Source organism: Abramis brama, assembly GCF_963993115.1.
Source record: "Abramis brama genome assembly, chromosome: 16".
Lineage (NCBI taxonomy): Eukaryota > Metazoa > Chordata > Actinopteri > Cypriniformes > Leuciscidae > Abramis > Abramis brama.
The window spans coordinates 24,840,322-24,860,484 of record NC_139978.1 but is presented as its reverse complement, the minus strand read 5'-3'; the positions used below and the strand labels follow the sequence as shown (position 1 = coordinate 24,860,484).

Here is a 20,163-nt window from a genome sequence, read left to right as displayed (position 1 = left end):
ACATCTTGTTTCTCTGGTGTTAATCTGTATGGACGCTGTTTGAGGGGCACAGGATGGACAGTATAAAGACAATGCTGGAGTACTGTTGTTCTCCCGAGCTGGAGGGTACAGACTTGAGGATTATTCTCTAAGAGGTGAAACAATTGGCACTTTCCCTCAGGTGGTAAGTGTGCTGAGTCTACCAGGGTTTTCATTAAAGTTTTTTCATCCAGATTCTCTGGTGTCTGGGACACCCCTGGCATTTGCTGTGGAGGAATAGAGCTGAACAATGTGAGAGTTCTCCCTGTATTTTTATGTTGTGCTTTCTGTTTCAGATGCTGGTTTCCTCTAGCGGGGATGCTAGCTCGTCCAGGCTGGAAAGGATATTCGCTGTTGGGAATTGACTTGAAAGAATATTTTCCATCTGCGACATTGATCTGAAGACCACTGGTGAATATAAAATCCAATCCCAAGACTACAGAGTATGCTAAAGCTTTGGTGGAAAGGATGGCTACAGGTAGAGAAAAAACTTGGTCATGGAGTGTCATTTCAATGGTTGTCCATCCTATAGGTACAGCGGTCTCACCATTAGCCAGGTAGAGAGGACCAAGAGCCCAAGTACGGAGTGGATCAGAGGATGCAAGCTCTGTCCATAAGCTCTCGTGTAAAAGAGTATAGCTTGCCCCGGTGTCGACTATAGCCTTTCCTGTCCATCTGCCAATAGTAATTGGGATGACCAACTGTTGAGGTATAGACTCACATTTAGAAGTAAAAGAGGCAGTCACAGTGGATGGTTGAGATGGAGGTGCGACAGACAGGGCGTTATTTGATGGTGTTCCTCCTGTGTTTTGTGCTGGGGAATTTCGCTTGTTTCCTGCAGGTTGGAAAGGACCTTGATGTGATGTGAAAGGTGAAGTGGAGTATTGTGGACAGTTTCCAGGAGGATGCTGACCTTTACATCTCCAGCATTGGACGGTGGGTCTTTCACCTTGACGGTTAGAGGTAGGTTTTTGTGGTATAGGTGAAGTCATGGTTCGTCCTTCACAATGCAGCTGATGAACATAGTCTTTTTCTAGTTGATGCCCAAGTTTTACCAGTTCATCCACTGAACTTACTCTGCTGCGAAGTTGACTGGCAAGGTATGGTTTAATGTTTTTGAGTATCAATTTAACTAACTCAAACTCTGTCAGTGAAGGTTTCCAACGCTTGCATAGAGCTCTGTAAGTAAAAGCGAAATCTCTAATGGACTCCTTTTCCCCTTGAATTCGGGTGCGGACACGCTCAGCTAGCTCGTCTTCATAATCCTCAGAAAGAAATGCTGCAAGAAATGCGGATTCAAACTCATTCCATGTTCGAACAGAGGATCTAGCCACTTCCCACCAGTCCCGTGCTGTTCCATAAAGGACAGTGCGAAAGGTTGCCAGAATGTCTGTATCCTCTAAGGGGTGTAATGCCAGAAAGTCTTGACATCTGGTTAAATATAACAGAGGGTCACTATCATCTGATGATCTGCCAAAGGTGGGGAAGGTTAGTTTCAAATGATCACTCTTTACCACAGATGTTGGATGCGAAGAAGGTGGATGTACAGACGAGAATGGGTGAGGTTTTGACGTTTCACCTTCTGCAGCAGTGGAGCGAGGAGGTGATTTTAGTGTCATTGATGAAAGGTCAGTTACTGTTTTCCCAGGGAATTTGAAGTAACTGCTTATTTCTGATTTCATCTCTTTCAAGGAGTCACATACGGTATTCAGTTGGACAGTACATTGACTGATCTCCTGGAAAAGTTGGCCACAATCCTTTCGAGTACTTTGCTGCACTTCATGGATGTCTTTCTGTACCTCTAGTTGCAATTGTTCGACCATAAATCGGACTTCAGAGACTATGGTGCGCTCACTTTTCTGCAGTTCTCCTGTCACCATCACCTTCATGGCTTTTGTCAGCTGATCAGTATCCTCTTCATCATGTTGTTTTAGAGCAGTGATCGTGGTCTGAAGCTGCTGATGGTTGGATTTAATCTTAGCAGTCAAGGTTTCAATCTTGGCATCATGCTGTGAAGTGGTAGTTGCAAGTTCCTGGGTGAGTACTTTCAAAGCTGTGTCCTGCTGTTTGAGACAATTAAACAGGATATCCCAGTTCCCTTGTACGTGCTCTGATAATTGATACATTCCTCTGCCAGGTGTTGGGAGAACCGCAGGCAAGTCACGCTGTGTTCCAGAAGGTGGTGTCAGTTCCATGGAAGTGCACAACGGCATGTCAGCAGTCGGTGGAGGAGGAGCCCTTTCCCCTGGTGGTGGAGTGGAAAATTGCACATGGGTTCTTGGAGGGTGAAACTGAGTGGGGGTGGAGTAGAAAGTGGGAACAGGAGGTAGTTGTCTGGGTTGCTGTGGAGTTTGTTGCACCAGGGGCCAGTTGGGTGTTGCAATGTCTGGAGGGTCAATGGCCACGAAAGTGGATTGTGGTTGAGGGGTATGGGCCATGGGTGACGTGTATGTGTGGAAGTGCCAATGGTCAATGGTGAAATGTAAAAAAAAAATAAAGTAATGGAAACACTACTTGGCCAATCTCAATTTCTTTTGGCAAAAGGGGCAACAACAAAATAACAAACTACAGAGAGGTTACTTCACAGAAGTTTTTTTTTTTTTTTTCACACAATTTAACCCAAACGTTCTCAAAAATCGTCTGGATAGCCCACAGTTCAATTCACCAAAGTTCAAATGATCAGAAAAATGATAAACGTCCACTTGGATAATGCAACAGTTCACAGGAAAAAATGTTCAATGATCACAAGAGCAAATCCAAAACAAAACAGTTCAAAGAGATAATATATTCAAGTTTTCAGATTACAAATTTCAGGTTCCAGGTTTTCAAGTTTCAAGTCCCTGTTCGGGCGCCACTTCTGTAACGGTGGTAACCCGATAATAAATTCAAATAATCAACCAATGATTGTTCAAATAAAAGTTAGTAAGTTCGGGCGCCAGGCAGGTGTAACCCTGCCAATATTTTCAGGATAATAACCCAGTTAGCTTAGATGCCACCAGTTACATACACGGAAACAAAAAAAAGAAATCACCAAGGACAGTTCAAAATCAGTTTAGAAATGTCTGTATTTCATACCATTTCACACAAAAAAAGAACAAAAAGGGAAAAAAAATATACAACCACTTTAAATTCCCAGTCAAATCTTCTTTACAAAGACCACGGATTCAACAGTTCGTTCGTCCAGGTACAGAATCAGATTTTCTCAACACAACAAAAATATATCAGAAATGTCAATTTTGTTTTGTGGCAAAAAAAATAAAATAAAATAAAAACTCCAAAAAAATAAAACAAAACCGGGCCAAAAAAAAAAAAATATTACTCACTACTTAGTTTGTGGGGGACCGGATAACCCGGATGTGGAAAGTGCAGAGGAATTTGTGTGAGTGTTACAGCCGCGAGTACAGCCACGCCGTAGCCTTTAGCAATGGTGAAACTCTGTTGGATGGTAACTGGAAACAGCCACAGGATCCAGACGGTCCTTAACACAGCTCGCTTGAGGGTCTTTTACACGCTCCGCGCTGAAGACATTGTTGTGGAGAGCGGTTTACTCTCCCGCATCCGCTCCAGCAGAGGCACAGCGTTCTACCCGCTGACGATTGCGTCACCGCCTCCCAGGTAAGGGAACACACCTTCTTTTGCATTTACTATTCCACCACGGAATTACCAACAGCTCGTTCAGTTCATGTGGTTACTTTCAGTTGGCGTTCGACTGTGATTGAGGCTTTCCGGTTCTCACCTCGATAAATCGCCCTCGTAACAACAAACTTCACGTCTTTTCCAACACTTTCTCTCTCCCCTTCTTCAGTATAAACTCCTCCTTTTATGTGATAACCTCATTTCCTTTTTCCCCACTTAGCAACGGAAATGGGCGGAGACAACCTTGTTTTAATGATTTAATTTGTTTTTGTAGTGTTTCAGCTCCGCCACAACACACAGATGTTCTAAATGTGCACACTGATGTGTTATGCTGTTATGTTGCCCTCTATCCTTCAGTGCAACAACCAGCTGTCCTATCTAACTATGCATATTCACAGTTCTGTCGCTACGGCGACTACACTGCACTTATGTACGTACAAGGACGTGTTTTTGCTATTTTGTTGCCCTGTTCCTTCAGTGCAAAACTAGCTATCTTAATCTAACCGTGCATATTCACAGTTTCTGGATATATGTACGTGCACGGATGTGTTAGGCTGTAATGCTGCCCTGTTTCCTTCAGTGCAGCTAGCCATCCTGATCTAACTGTGCATCTCAGCTATGGTGACTTACGCTGCGTTATGTACATACATGGATGCACTATTCTTACGCACTTGTGTTATGCTGTCATGTTGCCCTGTATCTAGTGCAACTAGCTATCCCAGTCGAACTATGCATATTCACAGTCTCTGTCGATACGGCGACCTGCGCTGCATTATTGCACATGGATGTGTTCATGCTGCGGTGTTGCCCCGTATCCTTCAGTGCCTATACTGAGCTACTGCGTATAGTTGGCGCTACAGCGACCGATGCTGTTACGTACAGGTGCTACGCTGTTATGTTGCCCCGTTTCCTTCACTGCAACTGGCTATTCTGTACTAACTCGTATACTCACAGTTCTAGCTACGGCTACGACTGTGTTTGTGTACTTCTGAGGTGCTATGCTATTATGGGGCTATTATCTAACTGCGTATATTCACAGTTGTTGTCGCTACGGCCACTGGCACTGTGTTTATGTACATTCAGTTATGTGTTAAATTGCACTTCTGTACATCGGCTATAGAACATCGGACTATGTTCTACAAGGGAGTGTCAGTTTCCTCGTGACCCCCTTGCTGGCCTATCATCCCCGGTTCACGGACCTGAGAGAGTTATGGGGCCCCCCCCATGACAATCCCCCTCAGTAAGGTCCTGCTTCTACAGGCGATCGGCACGATTGGCACCCCAGCCCCAAGCTGTGGAACCTTCTTGTGTGTCCGCTGTTGGGTCCTTCGTTTGAGCAAGACACTTCACACTAATAAGTGCTGAGAGATCTCCTTGAGAAGGACCTTTCCACCTGTTCTCGCCCCAGCGAAGCACTTGGAGACCTACGCTCATTCTATTGAATGATGTTACATTGTCTCGGACCTAGTGACTGCAGCGTCACTCTCCGTCCGATACCAAACTGCGTTCCGAAGACGCTTACACCGTTCAGAGCACAGATTTATCCTTGCCCGCCTTCTGCTGAAGCTGTCAGCCTCACATGATGCTGATGCTCAGAGTGCTGTTAGCCTTGTAAGGGCTTTGCGGATGTACGTGGACCACCAGGCAGCAGTCTGACTAGCTGTTTGTGTGCTTGGTGGATGGTACTAGGGACTGAGACTTTCTCACTGAATTCGACGCTTTTCATGTGATTTAATGCCTACGGGATATAGGTATGCTGGCTGTCTTCTCAGAACATGTTCGCCAGGGGTTCAAGTTTTATGCACTGCCTATAGCGTCGTGGGTTCGGTGAGTTTTATTAATGTACTCATGAACTGTTTCCACCAGCTGTGCAGTAGTCTGCATTATGCAGAGTTACCATTGCTGCTAACTCTGTGTTATGACTATAATGTTACATAGCTGTTTCCGCATTACACAGTAGTTTTCAATTTCTGTTAACTCTGTGTATGGCTATAAGGTTATGCAGCTGTCACCGCTATTGCCGTCGACACTGTGTTAACTCTTGTGCTTGAGTGCTTATGGTGTTGTGCTGCCCTCCAGTGCAGCCTTCGCTTCATTGCATTGGATATGCAACTTGGTAGGTCGGAACAGACGTTTCTTGGTCTAGCTTCGCCATCAGTTCGAGTGCTCCTAGCGGCGCTGCTGGCTTAGAACTGTTGTCTCTCGTGGGAGTGTAGCTTGACCCCGTTTAGGGCTTATCTTCACTGCTCTCACGGCGGGATTCTATACAGTTCCCATATACGTCTTTGACGTAATGTTGAAGTGACCGCCTTGAAAGGGAACGTCTCCGGTTACTATCGTAACCTCGGTTCCCTGAGAGGCGGGAACGAGACATTACGTCAGCCGCCGTGCTCGCCGTTTGATCAGCTGTGCTAGCGTTCAGTCTTGATTCTGACGTAATTGTCGCGCCCATGCTATTTATACTGCCCACGGACCGGTCAGCATTTGCATGTTTCGCGTCAATTGGCCAGCTGTCTCCAGCTGGCGTTAGCCTATAAGATTTCAGTGAAAATGAGGAGGAAGGGAGTTCCCATATACGTCTTTGACGTAATGTCTCGTTCCCGCCTCTCAGGGAACCGAGGTTACGATAGTAACCGGAGACGTTTTCTAAAGAACGTAATAACCATTATGGGCCGTTTAACAGTCCATTTTACGTCTGTATTAAAACTATATTAACAATAAAATCTCTCGATATGATCTACTCCAATCCGATTATAGTTTTTCTCCAATAAAAACTATGAAGTGCTGCAAAAGAGAAAACAAACTACCGTATTTTTCGGACTATAAGTCGCACTTTTTTTCATAGTTTGGCTGGTCCTGCGACTTATAGTCAGGTGCGACTTATATATCAAAATTAATTCAGACTGAGATGAAAACATTACCGTCTACAGCCGCGAGAGGGCGCTCTATGGCGGAGTTGTTCAGAAGCCACACCCAAGGATGAAGAAAATTCAATGGATTCAGTGATGTGGAATGAGATCGCGGGAGCTTGGTGAACTTGTTTACTGGTAACTTGCTTGATGGACTCGCTGGCTTATGTTAATTTAGCCTATTCAGCCTCCCAGGTATATGTTCTTTATGCTATTGTGTAGCTGAATAACTGTTAATGTGTTGCGTTAACATACCGGACACCTACTCAGCCTGTTGTTCTGTGTGCTACTGTGTAGTTGAATAACTTGCCTTTCCATATTAAATGTCTGTTCTTGGTCTTGGATTTTGTGAAATAAATTTCTAAATAAATGCGACTTATAGTCCAGTGCGACTTATATATGTTTTTTTCCTCTTCATGACGCATTTTTTGACTGATGCGACTTATACTCCGGAGCGACTTATAGTCCGAAAAATACGGTACAGTAAAGACGTGATCCGGAAGCTCAACTCGGACCGTTGTCATGGAAACGTCAAATTAAGTATTTTGGCGCAACATGGAAGCTCTTTTGGAAAGTTTGGACGCTTTTTGTGGTAGTGTAACTTAGTAGTCTGTATCGTGGAGCATTTCTTTGTCTCACACGGCCTCTATAAAGACGTCCATCCTGTAAGTAGGCTATCTCAAGAAATCAAAGTGTGAAAGAGTAAAAATGATATAAAATGAAATAAACCAAATAAAATGAATAGAAAAACAAGCCTATCGCGACGTTTCGGTATTCATAATACCTTCTTCAGGCAGGCTTGTTGTAAATATGGACAAAGAATAAAAGAAAAAGAAGATATATTATATATTTATACAATAGCCTACTATGATATTCTATAATATATTTCTCTAATAAATTGGTTTTAAATAAGTTCTTTTTTTGAATTGCAACACTGCAGCGCGATCTTCGTTTCAGCACGTTCAGCTAGTGAAGTGTGAATGGGTGGGCGCACACTGTAAAGTCCGTAAACTCGAGGGAATTACGAACATTTATTTGCCCGTGTGAATGAGCCACCAAAAACACAGACGTCAGGGGGTAATTTCCTAATTACAGAGGTCCAGGGGTAATACTAATCCCGTGCGAATAGGGCTTAAGAGTGATTAAAGCTTGTACTCGGTCGTCAGATACTGTTTGTGGGCCACTGGAAAGATTCTACTGCATTGAACGAAATAAAGACAGCTGTAGATCTGCTGTGCAACACTCTGAATGCAGACCTGGACAATATATTAAACAAGCAGGTAAATGATAAAAGTATATAAATATACATGGACAGTGCATGAAAGGCTGTTTATTGTTATCTGTGGTGCATTAGTTGCAGTTAAGGAAACGGAGCATTTTTTTTTTTTTAAACAATAGTAACCTTTTATGTAGGTTATATTTTACTATGTGTCCATTGTCTTTTTAGGTACTGACTCCACAGATACTGTGTGTGCTGACTGTACAGGTGACACATATTCAAATGGATCTTTCTCATCCTGTTTACCACACACAAAGTGAGTGCTCACTTATGCTGTTAGTGTGTGCTTTTGGTGATCATTTCATAATATTTTGGTTTTATTAAATATTTAATTTTCCACATTTCATATTTATTAAATATTTCATAATTTGGTCATAATTTCATAATATATCATTCACAGATGTGATGCCATGGGACTTACTGAAACAAATCCAGGAACTCAATCATCTGACAGTGAATGTGGAAATCCAAAGACTGCTTCAACAGCCATAGCTATTAGTGTTATAGTTACTTTATTAATAATAATTACAATAGTAAGTGTTTTTAAAATTGTTCATATTCGAAAGAAGAAATGTTCTAAACATTCAGGTAAGCTTTATTATTTTTTTTCAGAATATTTATGTAGGAGATCTATATAGTTGTTTTATTATTCAAGAAACGGCTGAAGACACATCTTTTTTGGCAACACCTGATCCATTAATACTAACACTTTATCTTCTATATCTATTATCTTTATATATATATATATATATATATATATATATATATAAAAAAGTACAGGTACTGCGTTAGATCAAACTGGGAAGGGTCATAGCACTTGCATATTGTTGTCCTATTGTTAGTTTAACTGCTTCTACTGTTCTCATTTGTAAGTCGCTTTGGATAAAAGCGTCTGCTAAGTGCATAAATGTAAATGTATTAATGACTTTTCTATGCAAAATCAACCAAATTAAATATGTAAAATAGGCCTATACAGTATAACTGATACTGTAACTTTTATAATCATTTTGACAATCATTCATATACACTATACTGTATATTTGCTACTATAAAAAAGATGGTGATGCAGTGAGAAATATAATATTGATTAAATTACTAATAATTTGTCTTCATTGTTCATACAGGAATACAGGTATACTGAACGTTTATTTCTTTTTTTAACATTAAATAGAAAAAATACAGCAAATATCTTGTGTTTGTGTTGTGTTTTAAATAATAAAATGTATGTTTATTTGTTTTTTGTTAAAAGGAGACAGGAAATTATTTCAATGAAAAAGCCAGCACAAAAGGTAAGAGTAGTCACAGACATTTAACACAGTTTAACAGCTCATGTACTGTACATATAGGATAACATTTTTTGTGCTTGTACAAGCTGAAACGTAATGCTTTCCTTCACTGTGTTTTCAGTTGTTGGTGGCAGGATATACTGAGACAGTCAGATTGGAAGAACAAGACCTAACAAATTGTGAATGACTACAGTTTCCAGACTTGTCTTCACATTCTCTAAAGAATTTGTCATGCCTGAAGTCCAGCAGATAGAGCCACAAACTGAGACACCCATTTGACCAGCGACGGCTCTGCTTATGAAGTGCTGTGCCAATAAGCCTCAGAAAAGAAAGTAGCAGTATGAGTGTTGCAACAATATGAACATGAGGAGTATTACACAACTGTGAAAAAAACACTTAAAGGAACCGTATGTAAGAAATGTATTTCAATTAATCATAAAATGCCCCTGATATGTCACTAGACCAGTGGTTCCCAAACCTGTCCTGCCAGCACCCCAACACGGTGTAACCCTGGTTACAAAGCACCATTTCAAACTAAAGCTGTTAATAAAAACAGTCATAAAGAAATACATTGCAAGCAATGAATAGGCAACAAATAGGTTAAAAGAAAATTAAAATGCATTAAAATAGTCAAATGCTTTATTTCATATGTTTCATTTAGGTTTAAGAACATATAAAAAGGGTTAAAAATATGTGAATTTATTTTATTTTATTTTTTTCTTCATTTAACATGGTTTAAAATGTGTTCAGACTCTTATTTTGAAGAGTCACGTTGCAGCGTGACTCCTGAGACTAGCCACAGCCAACCGGGTTGTTTCATTTTTTTCCTGCTTGTTAACGAGGAAGAAACGCAGACAGTCGTTGCAGAGCTACTGCTGAAAACAGAGAAAAACAAGAAAGAATAAGTAAAGAGTCCATTTAAAGTTAATTTTGTGCCTTGAAGGAGTTTTTTTTTTGTGTTCCAACCTGCTGTGACCTGGCGACATTGCATACTTGTGTTCATTGCCGAACGGGACTTGGCCATTAAGGTTTGGACCGGAAATTCTGAGCGAATATCGGAGTTGGATTCCACGTGCGAGATGTAAGATGGCGAGCCACCCAGTGACCCCATGAACTGTGCATCACACAGGAGCAAAGCGCCTCTGCCGGATGTTGCATGGTTTTCATCAGAAACTGGTAGGATTGATCCACATTTCACTGCAGAGCTGCAGTGGATCCACAGAGACACTGGATTAACCGTTCAGGACAATTAAAGGACTGACACCTAAGAGAACAAAGACAATTACTTGTGAAATACAAGTTTATTCAGTCTTTTGCTGAATACAATTTGAGTTGGGGGTTTTTTTATATTTTTTGTTATTGTTTTATTTGTTAACCCTTCATGTTAATGCTGTAATGGTGTTTTCTGACAGGTAATATTTTTTGGGGGGTACGAACAACAAAATAGAAAACGGTTGAAACTAACAGGGAATTTAACCAAACTTGAACTAAACCTTGAAACTTAAGAACTAAACTTTATCCAGAATAAAGCTGAGTTAAAGCTCCAATATGTAGGAATTTTGTAATAAAATTTCCGAAAATAACTTGCACAGTGTGATATATTTCCTCCAGTTGTGTACTTACAATATCTCAAAAGTCTCCAAAGATTTTTTATTTCAGAGAAATTCCGATTTTAAATAACTGGCCGTCCCGGAAAAGAAATGTCGCGCCTCAGTGACGCAATGTCCGCTCTATCCTTTTTTCCGGTGTGGACCATGTGATAGGATATTCCACCACACCGGATTTTTTTTTTAAATTTTTTTACAACAACTTTATTGAGGTTTTTTTTCTTATCACAATAAACAATAAAGACGTCTGACAAAGAATAAAAAAAGAATAAATAAAAAATATGACCCACCACACCGGAATATCGCATGGTCAAATGCGGAAGTGGTGGTTAAAGCGTTATAGCCATAGACTGTATGGTTATAGCTGTTATGGATCACGAACTCTTTGGCGATTATTGAAGTGCCAACAAAACGAAAGCGTCCATATTCGGATACACACGGAGTCGCGGACTGTGTGACAAACGGAGGAATAAAACCCGGATAAATATCGGCAGGCGATTTCGAGATGGAGAGAGCTGCGCGTCAATCTTGGACTTGACAGAGACTCTCTCGCGAGTGTATTGAGACAGGTAAGACATGCAACTGTCAATAATAGCACTTATAAACAAAGTTATATTGCTCTTTGTACTTTGGTAAGGCTTTTTATCACGTGTGGTGACCGAGATTATGGCAGTACAATTAAATACAATCGGATATGATGTTAAAAAAATATATTTAGTCATTACTTGCAAATGTTCGTTCAAATTTACTTTTAGATATTGGTTTGAACACGTTAAACAACACGGCATTAACCATAAAAACGTAAAACTGCACAACATTAACCAAACAAATCATTTGACAAATAGCTGTATGTTGTAACGGGATAATATAGCATAACATTTCACGTTCCTTGCAGTTCATTAATTATGATGACATAAAATAATACGATCAGACATACAGGTAATACAAAAACGAATAAATTACCTCATCCGTGATCATGATTCATTAATTCCATGTAGATATATCGCTAGATGGTGAAAACGCATTAAAAACGACATCTCCCATCGTCACCTCCTTCATAGCGTCATCAAGCTTCGCCTTTGTTATTGTTGGAAACTGCGCCCTCTTGTGGTCAAATACCAAAGTTGCATACTGGAGCTTTAACTCACATAAATTAGTGATACAACTTGAGACTAATAATAACCTAGGTTGAAAATAGTATCCTTTTAAGCCAAATAGTAGGTTTAAATAAAAAAAAGGATTCATAAACTAACTCACGTGAACACAAAAAGAGGGGGAAATAATTAAAAAATTTTCCTTGAGTGATTTTGAAATTAATGTTAACTGTATGTCAACTGTCTGTTTTATGCTGTCAACTAAACGTATTAAGCCGGCAATTTAAACTGATTCTGTGGTTATTAATGCATCTTACATCAATCACTGCTCCCGTAATGGAACCTAGCACTGAGCCTAGTATACTGTAACTGTTACAAAAGTGTTACAACTGCACATTTTCTTTGTCTCCCTAATCAAACACACCTGACTCAACTCATCAGCTCAATTAACCCATGTGATAATGAGCTGATGAGTTGAATCAGGTGTGTTTGAGTAGGGAGACAAAGAAAACGTGCAGTGTTGGGGGGCCTTCAGGACAGGTTTGGGAACCACTGCATTAACCCATGTGATAATGAGCTGATGAGTTGAATCAGGTGTGTTTGATTAGGGAGACAAAGAAAATGTGCAGTGTTGAGGTGCCGGCAGGACAGGTTTGGGAACCACTGGACTAGACATTAAGAAATCATGTTCATTGCAAATACTTATATCACTGACAACAGTAGTCCGGCCAAGATATTGTCATTTAAAAGTGAAGTTGCAGCCCTCAACTGATGTTGATGTTGTCATGTTGTGTTTTGGCCTGATGCCCCACCCTCCACCTATCTACCAATCACGAAGTCAGTAGTGTTTCGGCATCCGGGTTTCCAGCTCTGCTCTAGTTACCACAGCTGCAGCTACAAACGTCTCGGATAAAAAAATGTCTAACGTTACGAAACCTAAAAGACCTCGTTATGAATCCGAAATACGTTGTGACAAAGTCCGAAATAAAACAAGGATTTGTATAGGAGATTCTAACAATGTACATCTTTACGATTATATTTGGCTAATCGCCATTAGTAAATTTTTGCGATACATAATTACTTCACAAAACATCTCTCATGAAGCATAAACATAATTAACAGAAAAAAACTAACTGTGTAGGACTCGTCACTTTCCATTGGAAGCTCCTTGTAGCAGCCTACGTTCCTGCTGGATCCTGCAGCCCACTGGCAACCTCCAGTCAGGGGGGAGGGGGAGGGGATACACAGCTCTACAGTAATTTGAAAGTGATTGCAGTACCAGTTTTGGCCACAATCTTACATACGGTTCCTTTACTACCTTCAGTTACTTTTGCACAATTATAATTTGTATTAATAACTTAAATGTATTCATTTTGCATTATATGAAATCATCATTTTAAAAGTGTTCACTTACAATTCGTGCATATCTGTGTGTTTTCATTAACTTCTCAGTAGCTACTTTAGTTATTGCATTTAATACAATGTCAGTATTCTACATCAGACAGTTAATTCTGATTGTATTTGCAATTGATATTAGTGGTTTGAATTTGAATATTTTTCACATTTGGCATTCTATTGCATATCCTATCCATAACCAACTCCTCTTTGTCTGAATTTAGTGAACAAACTGTCAATGTGGACAAGAGCCCCTTTGCACATACTTCTGAACAAATGTAGACTATTCCCCTACTTGTATAAATAGTTGCATCTTTCTCCTTTTGCTAATGTGATAGTGTATTGTAACATCCGGGAGACTTTTTACCCTTTATCTTTTCATATATAACAGTCATCTGGAAAATATTAATTTAACCACCATTGTAGGAATTATACACTTTATACAGGGGAAGTGGATAAGGATGGTGAGAAATATATGGTTCTTACCGTAAAGATTATAACATGTTTCACTTTTAAAGCTAATATTTTATTTGTAAATTGTATTTATGTACAATTTAATCCATGTTTTTTAAACTGGTATACAAACCAAGAAAAGAGACATTGCTTGTATAATTCTGCCTACAATGAAAAATAACATCTCTAGCACGCTAATCAAAAAGCCATTACAACCATTAACAAAACTGAAAAACACCCCGATAGAGTAAAACGTTGTCACGGAGCATATTTATTTAGCTATATAGGAATTTTTATTTATATAGTATATGTTATACATTTTTATTTTAGATCAACTAGAAATGATGTTTAATTTTTACATTTTTATTTTGAAATGCAATGAAAATTGGCTAAAGCCAGAGCCAATAGAGTGGTGCAGGTGACACCACTTTGGTTCCCTCGACAAAAACCCAATAGGATTTTCCCATAGGCTGCTGGATTATTGTTAAAAATAATTTGTGATCTGTGATCAACAAAAGTTAACTGCATGTTTTGTCCATCAAGATAATTATCACAAGATGAACACAACATTTATGAATTTTGAAGCCAAAATGCAGTCACCAGAAGTAAAAAGCTAAAGGTAGGCTATGCTATAAATGAACTACACCACGGTCCCATGAATTCAGCGTCACCACCACTAAGCCTCCGACAACTCTCAGTTTTTATCTAAAAACATTTTCTCATAACGTTTGAGTTAGAATAGTTTATAAGAGCACTATTATAAGCATAACAAGGCTGTAAAAGCAGACTAAGCTTACCTGTTCGGCGTAATGACGTTTAATCTCCTCGACAGCCTCTGTAGTCCCATTTAGCCACTAGTTAGCAACCGCCTTTTTTCAAGACGTAACAGCTTCAAAAAATCAGGAGTGGGGTAATATTGATGTATTTTATGTCGTAGAATAAAACGTGAAAGTTTCTTGAGCTTGTGTTCACCACAGACCTTATTTCAGCCATTTAACCAAAACCTCATTAAACCACGATAGAACCGGAAGTGCTAAAATGTTAACTCGCTTCCGTGTTTTGGCCTACAAAGTGATATCGTACCTGCACCACTCTATGGCAAAAGTCATAGCCCTTTAGCAGCCCTTTTTGGAGGTTTTGTCTATTTTTGGAGTTCACTCCCCATTTTGGAGATCTTCGGTCTGCAGCTATACCTACTTGGAGAAACTGGCTCAAATGATCTATATATGCCTATAGTGCCTATCCCAGGATCTGTCCACTGATCTATATAGAACGACATAAAATAGATCAGTGGATCCGTCACTGGGGTCTATAGCTACACTTTTTAGAGCAAGGGTGTCCAATCCCCTAAAAGTTAAGCTCCAGCTCCAGTTAAACACCCTTGAACCAGCTAATCAAGGTCTTACTTGGCATACTAGAAACTTGAAGCTAGAAAGGTGTGAAGAGGCAATTTGAAGGTACTCTGAAGGAACAGTGAACTCTGCAGGACAGTGACCCTCCAGGACTGAGGCCCTGTTTACATCTGGTAACATCGGATCACAAGTGTTTGATGCTAAATACAGGTGTACAGGTTCTTCAGCGTTTTGAGCCTGTCCAATTTTGACACCCTTGATTTGGACATTGTTGATTTAGAGCATACAAAAATGTTTTTTTATGGTTCTTAATAAATTAGTAAGAATTCTGACTGGCTGGAAATATTAGCAATTTAGCATGCTAGCTAACCAGCATAATATGGTAAGTAAAAATAATAGGGACATCAAATAGACATCTCTCTGTTGGATCCTTAAAATGGATTATGTCATTGACTCTGCTCATCAAAGTTGACAAAGCTGATATACATTATCGCTTTATTTACATAGTTTTAAATAGCACTGTAGGCTATACATTGTGTCATGTTTTCTACTAAATGTACATGGACAGCAAACTGTTTGTTGTTGTTTAGTCATTGACCATGTCATATGATTTCTCCTTACTTAAGAAATGAGACTTAACCACAAACCATGCAGTTTTTCCTCAGCAATATCACAGAAGTAGTGCTGTAGTAATCATATATCTTAGGGTCGCCAATCTTGTTCTACTAGTAAGATCTACCTGCTTGCTCAAACCTGAAAATTAAAATGTTTGGCATTGACAGTTTATACTTGATTTGATCTGTTTGAACTTTTCTTTTGTTCACGATTAATGTACATAAGTCAAGGCAAGTTTGATTAAAAACACAAAGGACAAAAAATGATTTTATGTATTTGGATCTTTGTTTTATGCATAAACATTAATTCTAGGCTTAGAGCATTGCATCAATTGTTTGGGAAACTTGATAAGATCCAGAAATAACAGAGACTAACCCTGAACACCTTTAAATCAACACCTTATTCATGTTTATGTTGGTGTAGAACTTAGTACTGTCATTTTGTCATTTCAGCTGTTTACAGAATGCAACTGTTGGAGTATTGCTATGTGTGAACCTGCAGAGACACTTAATATATCTCCAGGAAGGAAACTTTTAGTGGCAGTCCATTTGGTCAGCGGTGGCTCTGATCATAATTACTTCATCTAATGCTGAAGAAACCAGCACATACTATTTGTCTCCACTTTAAAACTGAATAAATAAATCTGCATTTCACTTTATATGAATATGATTAAGTTGGGATTTATCTTATCCATTGCTGCAGTTGTCACTTTGAACTTCGAACTGTGTTTCAGTGTACACTCACCTAAAGGATTATTAGGAACACCTGTTAAATTTCTCATTAATGCAATTATCTAATCAACCAATCACATGGCAGTTGCTTCAATGCATTTAGGGGTGTGGTCCTGGTCAAGACAATCTCCTGAACTCCAAACTGAATGTCAGAATGGGAAACAAAGGTGATTTAAGCAATTTTGAGCGTGGCATGGTTGTTGGTGCCAGATTGGCCGGTCTGAGTATTTCACAATCTGCTCAGTTACTGGGATTTTCACGCACAACCATTTCTAGGGTTTACAAAGAATGGTGTGAAAAGGGAAAAACATCCAGTATGCGGCAGTCCTGTGGGCGAAAATGCCTTGTTGATGCTAGAAGTCAGAGGAGAATGGGCCGACTGATTCAAGCTGATAGAAGAGCAACTTTGACTGAAATAACCACTCGTTACAACCGAGGTATGCAGCAAAGCATTTGTGAAGCCACAACACGCACAACCTTGAGGCGGATGGGCTACAACAGCAGAAGACCCCACCGGGTACCACTCATCTCCACTACAAATAGGAAAAAGAGGCTACAATTTGCACGAGCTCACCAAAATTGGACCGTTGAAGACTGGAAAAATGTTGCCTGGTCTGATGAGTCTCGATTTCTGTTGAGACATTCAGATGGTAGAGTCAGAATTTGGCGTAAACAGAATGAGAACATGGATCCATCATGCCTGTGCAGGCTGCTGGTGGTGGTGTAATGGTGTGGGGGATGTTTTCTTGGCACACTTTAGGCCCCTTAGTGCCAATTGGGCATCGTTTAAATGCCACAGCCTACCTGAGCATTGTTTCTGACCATGTCCATCCCTTTATGACCACCATGTACCCATCCTCTGATGGCTACTTTCAGCAGGATAATGCACCATGTCACAAAGCTCGAATCATTTCAAATTGGTTTCTTGAACATGACAATGAGTTCACTGTACTAAAATAGCTTCGTGCCCTGGATGTGCATCCCACAAATCTCCATCAACTGCAAGATGCTATCCTATCAATATGGGCCAACATTTCTAAAGAATGCTTTAGCACCTTGCTGAATCAATGCCACGTAGAATTAAGGCAGTTCTGAAGGCGAAAGGGGGTCAAACACAGTATTAGTATGGTGTTCCTAATAATCCTTTAGGTGAGTGTATGTGCTCCTGCTGAATATGAGGTTAATGGAGAATGCTGCCCCATGTGTGCGCCAGGTACAGTATACACTGTGTAATGTTTGGTTCTGCCTTAAGAAAATACTGAATGAGTGACAAAAGCTTAAAAATGTTCAGGCTTAATTAGGCAAACAAAATGAAGTTGTGTTTTCAAATAACATTAAACAAAGGACATTTTTGGCTGTTAACAAATGTGTGTAAAAACTGCAATTGAGAAAGTATCTATCACTTGAGGAAGTAAAGTCATCCCTGTTGAAAAATCCAGCATTGCTGGGACCAACAAGGGATGTTTGGTGCCAGTAACACCAGCTCAGATTTTCTTGAGAACAGCATGTCTATACTGGTGGTCCACCAGCTTGACCAATACTCTAACCACCATAAACCACCATTTTTTTTTGTTTAGGAAACCGTGTTTATTGGCATTGCGCTGAAGATACCAGTACAACTTGTGTTCCATGTCCTGCATCAACGTACACCGATGAACTCAACGGACTCACAGCATGATTTCCCTGCTCTCTGTGTAATGCAGGTAAGCATGTTTCACAAAATTAAGACTTGAAATAAAGAAGCGATTTCTACAGAAATTAAAAAGTGTGTTGTGGTTTCCACAGGACTAAGAGGAGTAAGAGTAAAGAGAAGCTGCACACGCTCTGCAGACACTGTCTGTGAGCCACTGGACGGATTCTACTGCATTGAGCAAAATAAAGGCAGCTGTACATTTGCTGTGAAACACTCTGAATGTCACCCTGGACAATATATCAAACAAGCAGGTGGGTGAGGTGTATCTGTGTATAATTTTTGGAATGGAGAGAATAGAAATTGGCCATTATTAGTTTTGCTAAACGTGATGACAGACACAAGTAGTACTTGTAATGCTAGACTCTTATTAAAACAGTTATTGTCTTAATATCCTTATAGGAACAGCATTTACTGATACTGATTGTGGTAACTGTGCAGAAGGCACTTACTCTAATGGCTCTTTCACTACCTGTCAACCACATTCAAAGTAAGTGATTATCATACATTTTCAAGTGTTTTAAGTGTTTAAAAGATTGTTTTATTAATGACTACAAATTCTAATTTTGCTCTCTTACAAATGTACAGATGTGAGACTGAAGGACTTCAAGAAATAAAACCAGGAACAATGTCATCTGATGCTGAATGTGGGAATTCAACAAGTGTTAAAGTTTTTTACAGTTTTTTTAAAATGGCTTACACACAATTTCTGAAACTATGGCTTAATTTTTTGAAACTCTACACACAAAACCACATAAAATCTCATGCACACAACATGCAAAATGTCATACATCTCTTGCAAAAACACTTCATTCAAAACTATTTTAACTCTTCTAAAAACTGTGTTTTTGCATAGGAACTCTACACACGAACCATCAAATGATTTGCCATATAACAAAATACACACGGATGTGGAAAATGTAAAACAGTATTATATAGTGCTTGTGCAGTGTAAAAGAGTTTGTCATAGCACTCAAACATACATGTATGTGCACAAATACACTAGAGTATACAGTATGTATGCACAATTGTTGCACAATTGATACATTTTACAGTAATTTAACTGAACTGAATCAACACTGAACTGACTTGAACAGAATAATGACACTATTGGCTTGTTAGAGCTGCTTATCAGGAGAATTTGAATTTGTTACTATTGTGAAGTCATAGAAATAGAAATACAAATAGAGGTAACTTGTATGCATATTCAGTATATATCTACAAAATAAACAGAAATCCATGGGTGAAAAATTTGTTTGTCTCTCAGAACATTGAAAACATTTTGATTTCTAAGTGATCAGATTAGGTATATTTACACTATAAACAGAAATGCAAGGGTGTCAAATGTTTTTAATTTAATTCTCAAAACAAAATGTTTTGATTTCTAAGTGAACAAATGATCATTGGGTGTTATCAGTAAATGAGTGTGGCATTTGTGTTTCCCAAATAAAATAGGTTTGAGTGATGTTTCTAATGGTGTTTAGCGTTTTGCAAAAAGTTTGTTTACAATTGCAAACTGAGTGTAAAGTAGATAATGTGCTTGCAGTTTTGCAGACTTGGTCTCAAGATTAGGTACATGAGTGAATGGTCCTCAAGCAAATTAAATTGTGTACTTCTTCATGTTTACTGATATTGTACACCCTAAAACTTATGCAGCCTATCTTTTTAATCACAATCAGAAAAGGCTCCTCAGCATATATAAAATATGTTTAATTGCTTAAAAGCCTGTTAAGGGAGTCATTAAAAGGAGTTATTGAATTATATGAATGTAATAGCCTAATATTTTTGTCTCCTGTAGTGAAGCCATGAAAGACACATTCTTCATGCTTAAAAGTATGCTTGAAAGTAAAGCCTTGTATTTTCAGTAGTCAGAGAGCTTGGAAGAACAATTTACACTAAAGAATCTGAACTACCCAAAAGAAATGTCTACACTTTATAGACTACTCAAAAGCAGGCATGACTAAAGTCCAGTGGTTTAAGTCCTTGAAACAAAACCAAAATAACAACAATGACTTTGCTATTATGAATGATATGACTTTGTGATGTTAAATTGAGATCTGCCATTAATCAGTTACTTATGAAGGCTTACTCATAAAAG

General features: G+C 39.2%; 3 long non-coding RNA genes across 3 annotated transcripts; all 3 read left to right on the top strand.

Moving 5' to 3' along the window:
• Nucleotides 1-1,215: 1,215 nt before the first annotated feature.
• Nucleotides 1,216-2,502, top strand: LOC311098295. Its single transcript, XR_014609449.1, has 4 exons — nucleotides 1,216-1,621; nucleotides 1,711-1,863; nucleotides 1,953-2,055; nucleotides 2,156-2,502. It is a non-coding gene; the product is annotated as an uncharacterized lncRNA (long non-coding RNA).
• Nucleotides 2,503-7,702: 5,200 nt separating this feature from the next.
• LOC311098291 lies at nucleotides 7,703-8,444 on the top strand. Its single transcript, XR_014609445.1, has 3 exons — nucleotides 7,703-7,843; nucleotides 8,011-8,098; nucleotides 8,243-8,444. It is a non-coding gene; the product is annotated as an uncharacterized lncRNA (long non-coding RNA).
• A 3,881-nt stretch (nucleotides 8,445-12,325) lies between these two features.
• On the top strand, nucleotides 12,326-19,393 carry LOC311098293. Its single transcript, XR_014609447.1, has 4 exons — nucleotides 12,326-18,078; nucleotides 18,161-18,319; nucleotides 18,468-18,555; nucleotides 18,654-19,393. It is a non-coding gene; the product is annotated as an uncharacterized lncRNA (long non-coding RNA).
• Nucleotides 19,394-20,163: the final 770 nt, after the last annotated feature.